This window comes from Oryctolagus cuniculus, chromosome 16 (genome assembly GCF_964237555.1).
Source record: "Oryctolagus cuniculus chromosome 16, mOryCun1.1, whole genome shotgun sequence".
Taxonomy (NCBI): Eukaryota; Metazoa; Chordata; class Mammalia; order Lagomorpha; family Leporidae; genus Oryctolagus; species Oryctolagus cuniculus.
Window position 1 is genome coordinate 68863910 of NC_091447.1, and position 14794 is coordinate 68878703.

At 42.6% G+C, this 14794-nt stretch overlaps 2 long non-coding RNA genes across 2 annotated transcripts in view; one reads left to right on the top strand and one right to left on the bottom strand.

Moving 5' to 3' along the window:
- Positions 1 to 5545, bottom strand: part of LOC127488535 (uncharacterized) — a 53749-nt gene extending 48204 nt beyond the window's left edge. The window contains exon 1 of the long non-coding RNA XR_011382912.1: positions 4396 to 5545. This is a non-coding gene — a long non-coding RNA (uncharacterized lncRNA). The remainder of the gene's footprint in view (positions 1 to 4395) is intronic.
- The window catches only part of LOC138845732 (uncharacterized), a 30817-nt gene continuing 20633 nt past the window's right edge, over positions 4611 to 14794 (top strand). The window contains exon 1 of the long non-coding RNA XR_011382914.1: positions 4611 to 5107. This is a non-coding gene — a long non-coding RNA (uncharacterized lncRNA). The remainder of the gene's footprint in view (positions 5108 to 14794) is intronic.

Genomic DNA, 14794 nt, shown 5'->3' on the forward strand with positions numbered 1-14794 from the left:
TTACACTTGGTGACCAAATTCTGTCATCTTTTCAATGGTGACAAACTCAGTCTTCTGAGAGATCTTTTATGATTGGTTTCTGTGCTTCCGCTCTCTGTGCAAAAGCTTTAAAGAGTCTCACAAATGTTAGAAAGTCAAGAACATTGGACCTAACAAGTGTATGGCCACAGTCAAATGCAATCTAGTATTTAAGAAAAACAGTTGAATTAAAGGAAATTTAAAAACAGTTAAATATGCCTTTTTTAAATCTACAACAATGGTACAAATTCCATTCATTCCTAAGTTTTATAAGTCTTCTATAAAGCTCTGAATGTATTGTCTGGACCCCAAGCTAAGGCTGATTCTTTACAACCAGGAAATGCTGTTGTGCTGTGTGCCTGTTGTCTTCCAGGGATCTACCCATTGCTGGCTCTTCTGACTCCCTCCTTTGTGGATGTATGTGCTCACTCTATTATTGTTAGCTCCTTTTCTTGAGAGACAGAGATGAGAAAGAGAGACAGCACTCTCATCCACTGCTTCACTCCGCAGATGCCAGTGATGGCTGTGGCTGGAACAAGGTAGGAATTGTGAGTTCTTATTCCTATCTCAATCCAGATCTCCCCTGAGTAGAGACTCAACCATTTGACCACTGCCTGCCAGGATCTGTATTCACAGGAAGAAAGAGTCAGGAAACAGGGCTAGTCATCAACCCTAGGTACTGTGTGGGAGGTGGCACCTTAACCACTATGCTATTTACACTCACTCCTTTTTGCCTCTTAGTGCCATTTAATATATAACTCCACTGCTTGGCATTGTTTGGCTTCAAATTTTTGTAAAAGTCACTGCCAAATACACATAGTCCTATGAAATCAATGACCACAATTGGAACATTAGTGCATTCTGTACCTGTCAATGTTTAGAAACAGTGAAATGTTAAGAACCACTTGAATTTTTAAAATTATCTACAGGTTTCTTTGTATGCTCCCCTTAGAATCTTTATAAATACCTGATAGATGAGAGCTATTTACTTGAAACATTTTTAAATTTTTTATTATGTATTATTTCGTGGCCTAGCAATACTGCTTGGTCATTTTTCTTATGATTAACCTTCTTATTTACATTTGAGGTGAGTGATATCAGGAAAACTCCAAAAACAGCTCTGAGTCTGAAACTTCCTATGCATAATTCAAGGATTTTTATGTCATTGCTTCCTAGAACATGGATTGTAATTTTTCTAACTTCAGCTGACTAAAGGCAATGCTAGTTTATTATTTTGCTAGGTTATACTGTCTTTGAATGGTGAAAAATGCAAAACAGAAAGTTCCAGAAAATAATGTAAATACACTCAATAGTTACCACCTCTGTAAAATATCAATAATGATTATCTCCTTTATAGAGCTGTTTTAAGAAAAAACTCTAAAATCTGTTATAAAATTTCTGTTGATTATTTTATTTGAAAGACAGAGAGACATGGAGTAAAAATGATAGAGAAAGAGAGATTGATCTTCCATCCTGTGGTTCATTCCCTAAATCCCCACAGCAGCTGGGGTTGTGCCAGGCCAAAGCCAGGAACAAGGAACCCCATCCATGTCTCCCACATGAGTGGCAGGAACCCAAGTTCTTGGACCATCATCTGCTGCCTCCCAGGCATATTAGCAAGAGGCTGAATTGGAAGATGTGTAAGCCAAGTCTGGAATCAGGCAATGCAATATGGATGAAGCAGCTTAATCTGCTTCACAAGCAATGCCTGCCCCTCTGAATCAGTATTAATTTCTGAATCCCTCAATAGCTTTCTCTAAAACTTTTCTGCAAAATGCTTGAAGCTCATCTGAGTAGAATTCTATACCTCTTGCCCATGAAATGTACAAGTATACATTGATGTTTGGGTTTAAGTCTCTCTGTGATGTGCTCATGTCTCCTTCAAACACTATGATTGCTTCCCGTCATTGCCTGAGAGAGGAACATCTTTCAAAAATTCTTCTGTCTCCATATCACACAAATGAGAGTTTCTATAAGACATGTGCATGGAATAGAGTTGTTTGAGTTGCAATATTCAGTGCATGGACAATTTTACTATTAATCATTTACATCAGCTGTCCCCATAAAAAGGCAATCATAATCAGCTACAACTTCTTATTCTTAAGATATGCCATTGAATATATATCCCAGGGTTATATCTAGTCATAATTCTCCCATGATTACTCAGTGAGAGGTTTCATCTTGTATACAAGATGTATACTCCAGTGAAGGAGAAAGTGCTCTGAGAAGGAGTGGGGAAACCAGCGTTTCCATCCCAGATCATTTACCCACTATAGACACAATGCATGTGAATCTCTGCACCCCTGTGTGCTTCCATTGTCTACTGGATACAGGAAGAACACACATATCTATGACAGGTGTAGCATCTAAGGGAAGTTTAGAACCTGAATATTTGGTCATTGTGAGGTTTTAAAACAGAATTTGGGGCTGGCACTGTGACATAGTAGGCTAAGCCTCTACCTGTGGTGCCAACATCCCATGTGGGCACTGGTTGAAGTCCTGGCTGATCCTCTTCTGATCCAGCTCTCTGTTCTGGCCTAGGAATGCTGTAGAAGTTTACCCAAGTTCTTGGGTCCCTGTTCCCACATGGGAGACCCAGAGGCAGCTCCTGGCTCCTGGCTTTTTGGATCGGCCCAGCTGCAGCCATTGTGACAGTGAACCAGTGGATGCAAGATCTTTCTCTCTGTCACTCCCTCTCTCATCTATAACTAAACTTCTGAAATAAATCTTAAAAATACATAAAATAAAATACAGAATTCTCTCATTATAGAGCTAGCAAGTTTGTTAGTGTATACCATTGTCAAAGGCATGGGAAGCTACAATGATATCCAACTCAAAAAAAGGTCTCACCCCACACAAAATGTTTGCCCCTTCTCTAGGTTTTTTATTCTACATAAAACAACCTCTGCCTTGATTTTTTGAATAACTATAAACAATAGTAATGCTGCAGGTGCTACTAATGAGATATAGGACCTGTGTTACTAAGTATGGCCAGCTATTGTGAGCCAAGGAAAGGTCTATTCATTATTTACCTTTTTTTATGCCTCCTCTGTGCCAAGCAACAGATTAGCATCTGGGGAATCTGAAACAAAAGACTGTTCCCTTTATGTCCAGTGAGCAATGAGGGCTGAGGCCTTCTCCTCAGACTGTCAGGAAAACAGCTATGCATGGGCCCTCCTAATGCATGTGAGTCTCAGAGAAAGACATACACATACTATTTTACTGGCATGAAACCAACATTCTTTGTACTATTTAATTATTTTTAAATATTTATTAATATTTAAATGGCAGAGAGATACAAAGAGATACATAGAACTTCCATCTATTGTTCACTCCCCAAATGCCCATAAGAGCCAGTGCTGAGCCAGACAAACCCAGGAATTCCCATGTAGGTGGCAGAGACAAAAACACCTGAGCCATTGTCTGCTTCACCTCAGGGTGCACATTAGCAAGAGGCAGACAATGGAAGCAGAGCCAGGGCTCAAACCCAGGCACTCAGTTATGGGATGCCTGCATCCCAAGCGGCATCTTAACTGCTGTGCAAAACACCTTCTCCTGGGGCCAGCATCTTAAAGACTGAATATACAGGTTGATGTCTTTCTCATAAGTTCTTTTTTATTATTATTGCTTTTTAAATTTTGCTTAAGGTATACACAGGTATACACAGATTTAGGAACATAGTGATACTTCCTAGCCTTCCCTCCCTCACACCCATACTCCCACCCGTCCACTTCCTTCTTCTCCTAATCCTTCTCTTAATTTTTATAATGATCTACTTTCAGTTTACTTTATATTCATAATATTGTATGTTCAAAAATAATAAGAAAAAAACCTGTTCCTCAACAGTAAATACAAGGGCTGTAAACAATTGTTGAAGTTCAAAATGTCATCATCAGTGATTTGTTTTCTATATGATTTGTTTTCTAAACATTACATTTTTGGTACTCTATTACCACAGATCATGGAAAATATATGCATTTGTCTTTTTGGGACTGGCTTATTTCACTAAGTATAGTGGTTTCAAGTTGCATCCATTCTGTTGCAAATGATAGAATTTCATTCTCTATTAAAGCTGAATAGTACTCCATACTGGATATTTACCATAATTTCTTTATCCAGTCATCAGCTGATGGACATCTGGTTGATTCGCTTATTGTGAATTGAATTGCAATAAACATAAAGGTACAGATAACTCTTACATATGCTGATTTCATTTCATTTGGGTAAATTCCCAGCAGTGGGATTGCTAGGTCATCAGGCATATCTGTTTTCAGCTTTCTGAGGTATCTCCATACTGACTTTCACATGGCTGTACTAGTTTACATTCCCACCAAGAGATTAGGGTACCTTCTCCCCTACATCCTCACCAGCACTTACTGTTTGTTGATTTCTGTATGAGAGCCATTCTAACAGAGTTGAGGTAAGGCCTCATTGTGGTTTTGCATTTCCCTGATGCCTAGTGATCCTGAGCATATTTTTCATGTGTCTGTTGGCCATTTGATTTTCCTCTCTTGAAAAATGCCTGTTCAAGTTCTTTGACTATTTCTCAACTGGATTGCTTTGTTGTTGAGATAATTGAGCTCTGTGTAGATTCTGGATATTAATCCTTTATCAGTTTCATAGTCTGAAAATATTTTCTCCCATTCTATAAGTTGCCTCTTCACTTTGCTGAGTGTTTCTTCTGCAGTGGAGAAGCTTCTCAGCTTGATGTAATCCCATTTGTCTATTTGGCTGTAATTGCCTGTGCTATTCTTGAGCACTTTAGGTACTAAAGAGTACTTTTGATGTTCTGGAAGCACCACAAGGTTGTATATGTATTCCTCTTCGTCCCATCATGTTACACAACCCCTAAACCATCTGTTCTCAGCCAAATGTTCCTACAGAAGAACTGCCATATGGACAGATGTTTCTCTGTATTGTGTAGTTACACAGTGTCTATCATACTGCTGCATGGTGTATCCATGATCATATAGTCCAAAGGAGGAACCATGGTTTCCCTTCTTCCTGCAGAATCTATGATGTCACAGACAGTGTTAGCCATTCTGTGCCCAAACTGGCTTCCCACTGGCTTCTGGTGTTTCCTCATCAAGTAAGTAGTCATTTCCCATCAGAATGTATTTTCTTTAGGAGATGGGGAGAATGATGAAAGCCATGAGAGTCTCAAACATGAGAGAGGTGAGATTCTTGGGTCTAGATGTCTAGTTTTTTTAAAAGATGTATTTATTTGAAAGAGTTACACAGAGAAGGGAGAGGGAGAGTGAGAGGGAGAGAGGGGAGGGTCTTCTATCCTATGGTTCATTTCTCATGGGCTGCAACAGCCAGAGCTATGCCAATCAGAAGCCAGGAGCCAGGAGCTTTTTTCAGATCTCCCACATGGGTGCAGGGGCCCAAGCACTTGGGCCATCATCTACTGCTTTCCCAGCCCATAGCAGAAAGCTGGATGGGAAGTGGAGCAGCTGGGTCTCAAACCAGTGCCCATATGAGATGCCAGCACTTCAGGACAGGGCAATAACCTGTTGCACCACAGCACCAGCCCCTAGATGTTTGGCTTTGCTGTCTTGTCCAAAGTCCCATCCAAGGGAGGACACAGGGACTGAAATTAGACTGTTTTATTGAGGCACCTCTGCATAGTGCTCTCAATGTCCCTGCTCCTCAGACTGTGAGAGTGACCACACTGTCCACCACTGAGGCCACTGCACACTGCCAGGGAGAAAGTGAGAAAGCTGAAATCGGGCCTGTTCCATAAAGCAAGGAAACAACCAACAGGTGAGAATCACAGGTGGAGAAGACTTTGTACTTCCCACCTAGTGATGGGACTCTCAGGAAACAGGTTCATAGTAAGAGTAAAGGATCCCTGAGGCAGGGAACCTACATGATGCCAGTAAAATAAATGAATATGTCATGGGTGATGGTGTCAAGGCAGGTGAGGTTGAGAAGCTGAGAAGGGTCACAGAAGAAACTGGAAATATCAACATCCTTGAAGCAGGTAACTTGCAAGACCATCAAACTGTGCAGCAGGGAATCCAAAAGGCTGGCCACAACCGACACTGAAACCAAGAAGCCACAGCGGTGGGGGTTCATGATGACCTGTAATGAAGAGGATAGAAGATGGCAACAAATTGGTCATAGGCCATGATATTCAGAATGAAATCATCTGTGCATCCATAGATGATGAAGAGAGACATCTGCGTCAGGCAGCCCACATAGGAGATGATTGTGCTGTGAGTGTGGACGTCCACAATCATCTTAGGAACTGTGGAGGAGGTGAAACCCATGTTAGCCAAGGAGAGGCTACAGAGGAAGAAGTACATGGGGGAGTGGAGGTGGGAGTATGAGCTGATGGCCAGGGCGATCAGCAGGTTTCTGAGCACTGTGACCAGGTACATGTACAGGAACACCACCAAAATGAGGGACTGCAAGTCTCGATCTTCTGAGAAGCCCGTAAGATGGAATTCTGAGACATGTGTGAGATTTTTTCAATGTCACCCCTACTCCTTCTGGAAGAGAAAAGAGTGTTGGTAAAATGACGCAGATGAATTGTCACATAGCACCTGTAGATATTTTCATTTCAGCTGGTCATGTGTATAACACAAAGGTAACTCAGGTGTGTGGAATAAATGAAAAGTTTTCTTGGTGCAGTATGATTTTGAAATTCCTATTTTGTTTCATGATGTATATTCCACAAAGTTTTTTTAAATTAATTTATTTATTTGAAAGTCAGAGTTACACAGAAAAAGAGGAGAGGCAGAGAGAGAGAGAGAGAGAGAGAGAGAGAGAGAGAGAGAGAGAGAGGCAGAGACAGAGAGAGAGGTCTTCCATCCAATGGTTAGCTCCTCAATTGGCTGCAACAGCTGGAGCTGCGCCAACCCAAAGCCAGGATCCAGGGGCTTCTTCCTGGTCTCCCACCAGGTACAGGGGACTAAGGACCTGGACCATCTTCTACTGCTTTCCCAGGCCATAGCAGAGAGCTGTATCAGAAGTGGAGCAGCTGGGTCTTGAACCAGCACCCATATGGGATGCCGGCACTTCAGGCCAGGGCATTAACCCACTGCACCACAGCGCCCACCCCATTTTAAAACAGATTTTATTTATTTGAGAGGTACAATCACAGACACAGAGGGAGAGACACAAAGATCTTCTATCCTCTGATTTACTCTCCAGATGGCTACAACAGCCAGATCTGAGCTGATCTGAAGCCAGGTGCCAAGAGCCCCTTCTAGCTCTCTCATGAGAGTAGCAGGGGCTCAAGCACTTGGGTAATCCTCCACTGCTTTTCCAGGCCATAGGCAGAGAGCTAGATCAGAAGTAGAGCAGTCAGGACACTAACCAGTGCCCACATAGGATACCAGCTCTACAGGTGGAGGCTTAACCTACTACATCATAGCACCTGCCCCCACAAAGTTTTTGAAGACCTCCTCATATTTACACTTTTGCACTGTTCAATGTCTGTCACCTCTCTCAGTGATTTCAAACTCAGTCTTCTTAGGGATCATCCATGATTGGTTTCCATGTTATTCAGCTCCTTTTATACTCAACCTGCTTCAGAGACACTCAACTGAACAATGTTAGGCAACCAAGCACATTAGGAACTGACAAACACATGAACGTGAAGGAAATTAGCAGTAAAATGCCTTAATTTTCTAAACAATGGTGCATATATCCTTAATTAAGAATGTTTATAAATGCTCTGTAAGAGCTGCCAGTGCTTTGTCTAAACACTAAATTGAAGTGGATGGCTCACAATTAGGAAATTTTGTGTCCATTGTCATCCAAGTTTTACCAATGCTTGGTTTTTCTGTTCCATGCTGTGTAGATGTAAGTGCTCACTCAGATATTGTTTATCTGCTTTTTTGATGGGCAGAGACAGGGCCTGAGAAAACTTTCATCCACTGGCTCATTCCCCCAAAGCTGCAGTATCTGTGGCTGGTCCAAGACAGAACTAGGACTTGGAACTCAATGCAGATTTTTCCACATGTGTGCAGCAACCCAGTTACTTTGCCCATCCCTGCTATGTTCTGTTGTCTGCATTAGCAGGAAGCTGCAGTCAATATTCAGAGCCAGGAATCAAAACTCAGTACTCCACAAGGGGGTGATGGGCGTCTTCACCACCAAGCTATGGGCCAAATCCTGTTTGTCCTGTACAATCATTCAATATGTAACTCCTCACCTTGTCTTTGGTGGGTTTCAAATTTTGATAAACAGGATCTTAGCTCCAAACACATAGTGATGAAATCAACACCTACAAATATAGCATTACCATGTTCTGCATTTTCAATGATTGGAAATAAGGACCTTTTAAGTTAACATTATTCTCCAAAGACAGGTCCCTGTTTTCAGTTCCTAAGCTCTTGCTTTAGTTGCTATTTTATGGGTTGGAGATTTATGGGCATTTTCTATAGGTTTTTGGCTCAGTAGGCTCAATAGGCTAATCCTCTGCCTGCAGCACTGGCACACCGGGTTCTAGACCTGGACGGGGCACCAGATTCTGTCCCGGTTGCCCCTCTTCCAGGCCAGCTCTCTGCTATGGCCCAAAAGTGCAGTGGAGGATGGCCCAAGTTCTTGGGCCCTGCACCCGCATGGGAGACCAGGAGAAGCACCTGGCTCCTGGCTTCAGATCAGCACAATGCGCCGGCCACAGCGCACCAGCCGTGGTGGCCATTGGAGGGTGAACCAATGACAAAGGAAGACCTTTCTCTCTGTCTCTCTCGCACTGTCCACTCTGCCTGTCAAAAAAAAATAGGTTTGTTTTTCATTTTAATAGATTTATTTATTTACTTTGGAAGGCAGAGTGACAAAGAGAGGAAGAGACAAAGAGCGATCGATCTTCCACACATTGGTTCACCCCCAAAATGGCCACAATGGTTGGGGCTGGGCCAAGCCAAAGCCAGGAACCAGGAGCTGCTTCTGTATCCTAGTGTCTGGGCCATAACTGGTGCTTCCCCAGGTGCCTTAGCAAGGAGCTGGCTCAGAAATGGAGCAGATGGGACTCAGTCTCCCATGTGGGATGCTGGTATCACAGGGGGCAGCTTAACCCACTGTGCTAGAATGTCAGCCCCACTTATTGGTATTTTAATCTTTTAAATGAGTCTTCTTCTAAATTGTGTCTTTACTGAATTATTTTTTTTTTGACAGGCAGAGTTAGTGAGAAAGAGAGAGACAGAGAGAAAGGTCTTCCTTCCATTGGTTCACCCCCAAAATGGGTGCTATGGCCGGTGCACTGTGCCAATCTGAAGCCAGGAGCCAGGTGCTTCCTCCTGGTTTCCCATGTGGGTGCAAGGGCCCAAACACTTGGGCCATCCTCCACTGCCTTCCCCGGGCCACAGCAGAGAGCTGGACTGAAAGAAGAGCAACAGGGACAGAACCAGTGCCTCAACCAGGACTAGAACCCAGAGTGCCATCACCGCAGGCTGAGGATTAGCTTAGTGAGCTGCAGTGCTGACCTTGAATTATTTTTATATATTATAAGACTATTAAGTATTACTTATTTATTTAGCACCTTATGATTAGCTACTTAGGAACAGCTGAAAGAAAGCCAAGGAATAATTTTTAAAAGTTCATGGGAAATAGAATTGAAAGAAAGGTTCAAAATAGGCATTTCCTTGTACTTTTGAAGGACCCCATACATGTAAACATATCTGCATTTAACCTTGTGATGCAGTAAATAGTTATGTAAACATGATGAGTTACTCTTGAAAGAAGCACTATAAAAGGAAAGCAGAATTCCCACTGATAATTCAAAATGCTACCCATGAACCAAACTTTTAAATTTGGGTCTTTGCACTGACACTTTTCTTTGGGGGCTAGTCAGTCTAATTATCACAAATACCCTGCTAGACCTGCACATAAGGAAACCATGCTTCCAATAGTCCCTTTTGCAAGCTCTCTGTCTTACAGAACTCACAGTATGGGCTCCTTTGCTGTGGGGCATGAGTAGAGGATGAGTGTCCATTTCCCATTCCTGCCCAGTGAGCATGGAGGGCTGAGGCTCTCTCCTCAGGACTGTTGGATGACGTGTAGCCCTGCCACCTCTAACACACATGATTCTGGAAGGAGGACACACAGGTACACAGGTACAGTCTTCACTGTGCTGAGACCAGCAGTCTTTTTATTTATTTGTATCCATTTGAAATGCAGAGAGGATGAGACAAAGACAACCAGAGAAAGATAAATCCCATTGCTGGGTCACTGCACAAATGCCCACAACAAATGTTCCCAGTGATTTCTTTTTTCTGATTACCAAGGTAGTACTCATTTCACTCCATAATGCATTTTCTTTAGATTTTTTTAATGAGTGTTGTCAGCTCATTAAGATTGAAAAATATGCATTTGGCCACAGTGATATCAGTGACATACAGAATAGGAAGCCCAGGTCTTCATTTCCCACGTGATGGCACGACTTAATATACAGGGACAAAATGCCTGTGTCAGGTCTCTAACAAACTGCCTAAGAGACTGTATCATCCTAGGTGTGCACAAAACCTGAAAGAGCTGTGTCCAAGTGCATTAGAGATCTCACTGCATGTGCACAACAAGGCCCTCCCTGCCCAGAGGCAGTATGGCAGAGAGAAAATCCTCAACTCCTAACATCTCTTGTGGAAGAGAAAGAGCAGGTGGAGTGTTCAAAGTTCTGTCTTCTCAGAAAGGCCTGAGGAAGGAGTTGATACCTGGCCTGACTTGAACACTTATGGTAATGACATTGCTGTGTGGGGCACAGAGAATAAGGGAGGGCAGCTAGGAACAACCCCCAGAGGAACTGCAGTGCCACAGGCAGACACCAAGTGGAAGAGAAGATGATGCTCTCTTGAGGACAATGGCAAAGCTCTCTAACTGCAAAACCACACACACAAGCCCTGAGACAAAGCCTCCCCAGAAAGGCTTGAGGGTTCCCCAGAATGTCCAATATGACTACCAGTAGACGTCTTTCCCTTCATGAAGCCAATCCATAAGGACTGGGAGAGCCTGATTTATCTTTTTTTTAAAAAAAATGATTTATTTGATTTAATGAGTGACAGAGAGAGAGGAGACCCAGAGGAAGAGAGAGGTCTTCCATTCACTGGTTCACTTCCCAATTGGCAGCACTTCCCAGACCTGCACCGAGCCAATGCCAGGAGCTGGAAGCTTCTTCCAGATCTCCCACAGACATGACTTGGGCCATCTACTGTTTTTCCAAGCCATAGCAGAAAGCTGGATCAGAAGTGGAGCAGCCAGGACTTGAACCAGCACCCATATGGGATGCTGGCACTGCAGGCAGTGGCTTTACCCATTATGCCACAGAGCCAGCCCCTCCTGATTTTTCTAAGACTCCAATCTCAGCAGAGAACACAAGCAATGCATAGAAACAAATAAGGCATGAAGGAACAAATTTTATCTGCAGAAATAAACCACCTGCAGAGAAATGGAGATATTTGATTATCCCACAGCAAGTTCAAAATAACCATCTTAAAAATTGTCAATATATTAACAGGTAACACAGACAAATCATGAAAACTATGTATGAACAAAATGATAATAAAATAAAGAGATGTAAACTATAAAAGAAACAAATACTGGAGATAAAGCATAAAATAACTAAATTGGAATAAAAATACAGTGTTCAAAAGCAGACTGTATCAAGAAGAGAGACTCAACCATGTTCTTAACCATCCAAATTATTTTTACTGACAGTTGTACCTTTAAACTTTTATATCAGAATAGATTTAAACATATAAAACAAATTATGAGGTAGTATTACAGGGCGTGCCCATTTGCCACTCACACCTTTTCCTTTATTAATATCTCATATTAATTTCTTTGTCACATTAGTGAATCATACCCAGCTTCCCCTGTTTTTAACTCAAAAAGTGTTTAGACTTTACAATCACTGCTAGACTCAACTAATCAAAACTTTGTCTTCAGATTGAGTTGTTCTTTTTTTCAACTATTAAGTCAAAAGAACAGAGGGAAAAAGAATGAAAAGAAGTAAAAGAGTCAGATTTAAGGGATACTATAAGAGGACCAACATATGCATTCTGGGAGTTCCACAATAAGTAGAGAGAGAGCATGCAGCAGAAAACCAACATGATGAAATAATGACTAAAATTTAAAACTTCCCAAATTTGAAGAAGGAAGTAGACATAGACATTCAAGAAGCTCAATGATCTCCAATTATAATAAATCCAAAAGACTAACACCAAAACAAATTATAATCAAACTGTGCAAAGTCACACAAAGAAGGAAAATCCTGAAACAGAGAAAAGTAGCTCATCACCTACAATGAAGCTCCTAAAAAAATTGTTGTCGGTTTTCATCATACACTTAGGGTGCCTTAGAAATTCTCTTCTCAGTCTTCATACACTTGAAGAAATCAGAATCTCTGGTGGAGAGGCCCAGTCCTGAGTATAGCTAAAGCTCCCTGGTGTTCCCTAAATATGAGCAGTACTACATATTCTCACAGATAGCGAAGGATGACACACATATGTGTAAGATACATATGAATTTTGGAAAATATGGAAACTTTAAAAACAAAAAAGGAGGGGCAAGCATTGTGGCATAGCAGGTCAAGCCACCGCTTGCAGTGCCAGCATCCCATATGGGCACCAGTTCAAGTCCCAGCTGCTCCACTTCCAATTCAGCTCTCTGCTGTGGCCTGGGAAAGCAATGGAAGATGGCTCAAATCTTTGGGACACTGCACCCATCTCCCTCTCCCTCTCCTTCTGTAACTCTTTCAAGTAAATAAATCTTAAAAAAAAAGAGCATGGTGCTGCCATTCTGTATGGGCGTCAGTTCTAGTCCCTGTTGCTCCTCTTCCAGTCCAGCTCTCTGCTATAGCCTGGGAAAACAGTGGGGGATGGCCCAAGTGCTTGGGCCCTGCACTCACATGGGAGACCAGGAAGAAGCACCTGGCTCCTGGCTTCGGATTGGTGCATCTCTGACCGTAACGGCCATTTGGGGAGTGAACCAATGGAAGGAAAACCTTTCTCTCTGTCTCTCTCTGTCTCACTGTCTGTAATTCTGACTGTCAAATAAATTAAAAAAGAGAGTTGTTCATCTGTCTAGGATGTCTGCATCAGCAACAGTAACCTACAGAAAGCACCATAGTGTCAAAGGATTAAGTCATGCGGTGGTTGGCCAGTTGCATGGCTCACTTGGCTAATCTTCCGCCCGTGGAGCTGGCACCCTGGGTTCTAGTCCCAGTTGCTCCTCTTCCAGTCCAGCTTTCTACTCTAGCCCGGAGGTGCAGTGGAGGATGGCCCAGGTCCTTGGGCCCTGCACCTACATGGGAGACCAGGAGGAAGCGCCTGGCTCCTGGCTTTGGATTAGCACAGCCCACCGGCCATAGTGGCCATTTGAGGGGGTGAACCAACAGAAAAGGAAGACCTTTCTCTCTGTCTCTCTCTCTCACTAACTCTGCCTGTCCAAAAAAAAAAAATACATGCGGTGGTTAACATGAACAAATATTCTATAATGCTCCCCACCAAAAAGACCAAAAGAGGGCAATTTAACACGCAATATATGGAGAGAACAAGAGCCTCAAACACCATGGAATGTGAGAGGTGAGATTTGTAGTTATAGACACTCAGATTAGCTACTTTTCAACTAGTACCCCAAATGCATGGCACAGAGACTGTGTTGCTGAGGAGCCTCCAGATGGCCCTCTTGATGTCCCTGTTCTTCAGGCTGTAGATAAAGGGGTTGAGCATGGGGGTGACCAGAGTGTACACCACTGAAGCCCAGGCACCCTGCCCCAGAGAAAGTGAGAAATTTGAACTGAGACCTCAAGGCCTGTTCCATAAAATAAGCAAACAACTGTCAGATGAGAGCCACAGGTAGAGAAGGCTTTGTACTTCCCACCTGGTGATGGGACCCTCAGAATGGAGGAAACTATTTTATAATAAGAGAAGAGGAGTGCTGACATAGGGAGAAAAGCATATACGACACCAACAAAACAAACAAATATGTCATGGGTGATCGTGTCAAGGCAGGTGAGGTTGATAAGCTGAGAAGGATCACAGAAGAAACTGGAAATTTCAAAATCCTTGAAGCAGGTAACTTGCAAGACCATTCAACTGTGCAACAGGGAATCCAAAACACTTCCCACAACTGTCACTGAAACTAAGAAACCACAGTGGTGGGGGTTCATGATGACCTGGTAATCAAGAGGGTGGCAGATGGCGACAAACCTGTCATAGGCCATCACTGTCAGAAGCAAATCATCCATGCATCCAAAGGTGATGGAAAAAGACAACTGTGTCAGGCAGCCCACATAGGAGATGACTGTGCTGTGAGTGTAGACGTCCACAATCACCTTGGGAACTGTGGTAGAGGTGAGACCCGTGTCAGCCAAGGACAGATTGCAGAGGAAGAAGTACTTGGGGGTGTGCAGGTGGGAGCCTAAGGTGACAGCCAGGATGATGAGCAGATTCCCGAGCACTGTGACCAAGTACATGGACAGGAACAGCACAAAAATGAGGGGCTGTAGGTCTGGATCCTCCGAGAATCCCAAGATATGGAATTCTGAGACACGTGTAAGATTTTGTGTTTCAATATAATAACCTGCATTTCTTCTGGAAAAGAAAATAGTGTTGGTAAAAGTAAACAGATAACAGTCACCCAGCACTCTGTATATGTTTTGAACTCAACTAGTCACAGATGTAGTTCAAGAGTAACTCTAAGCTTTATACAATAAATGGATTTAAAAGAAAATGTTACTTGGTACTATTCCGTTTAGAAATTTATAATTTTTATGATGTGTTTTCCCACTCTTATTCACATTGGTGAGCATACAACTTCTTCCAGT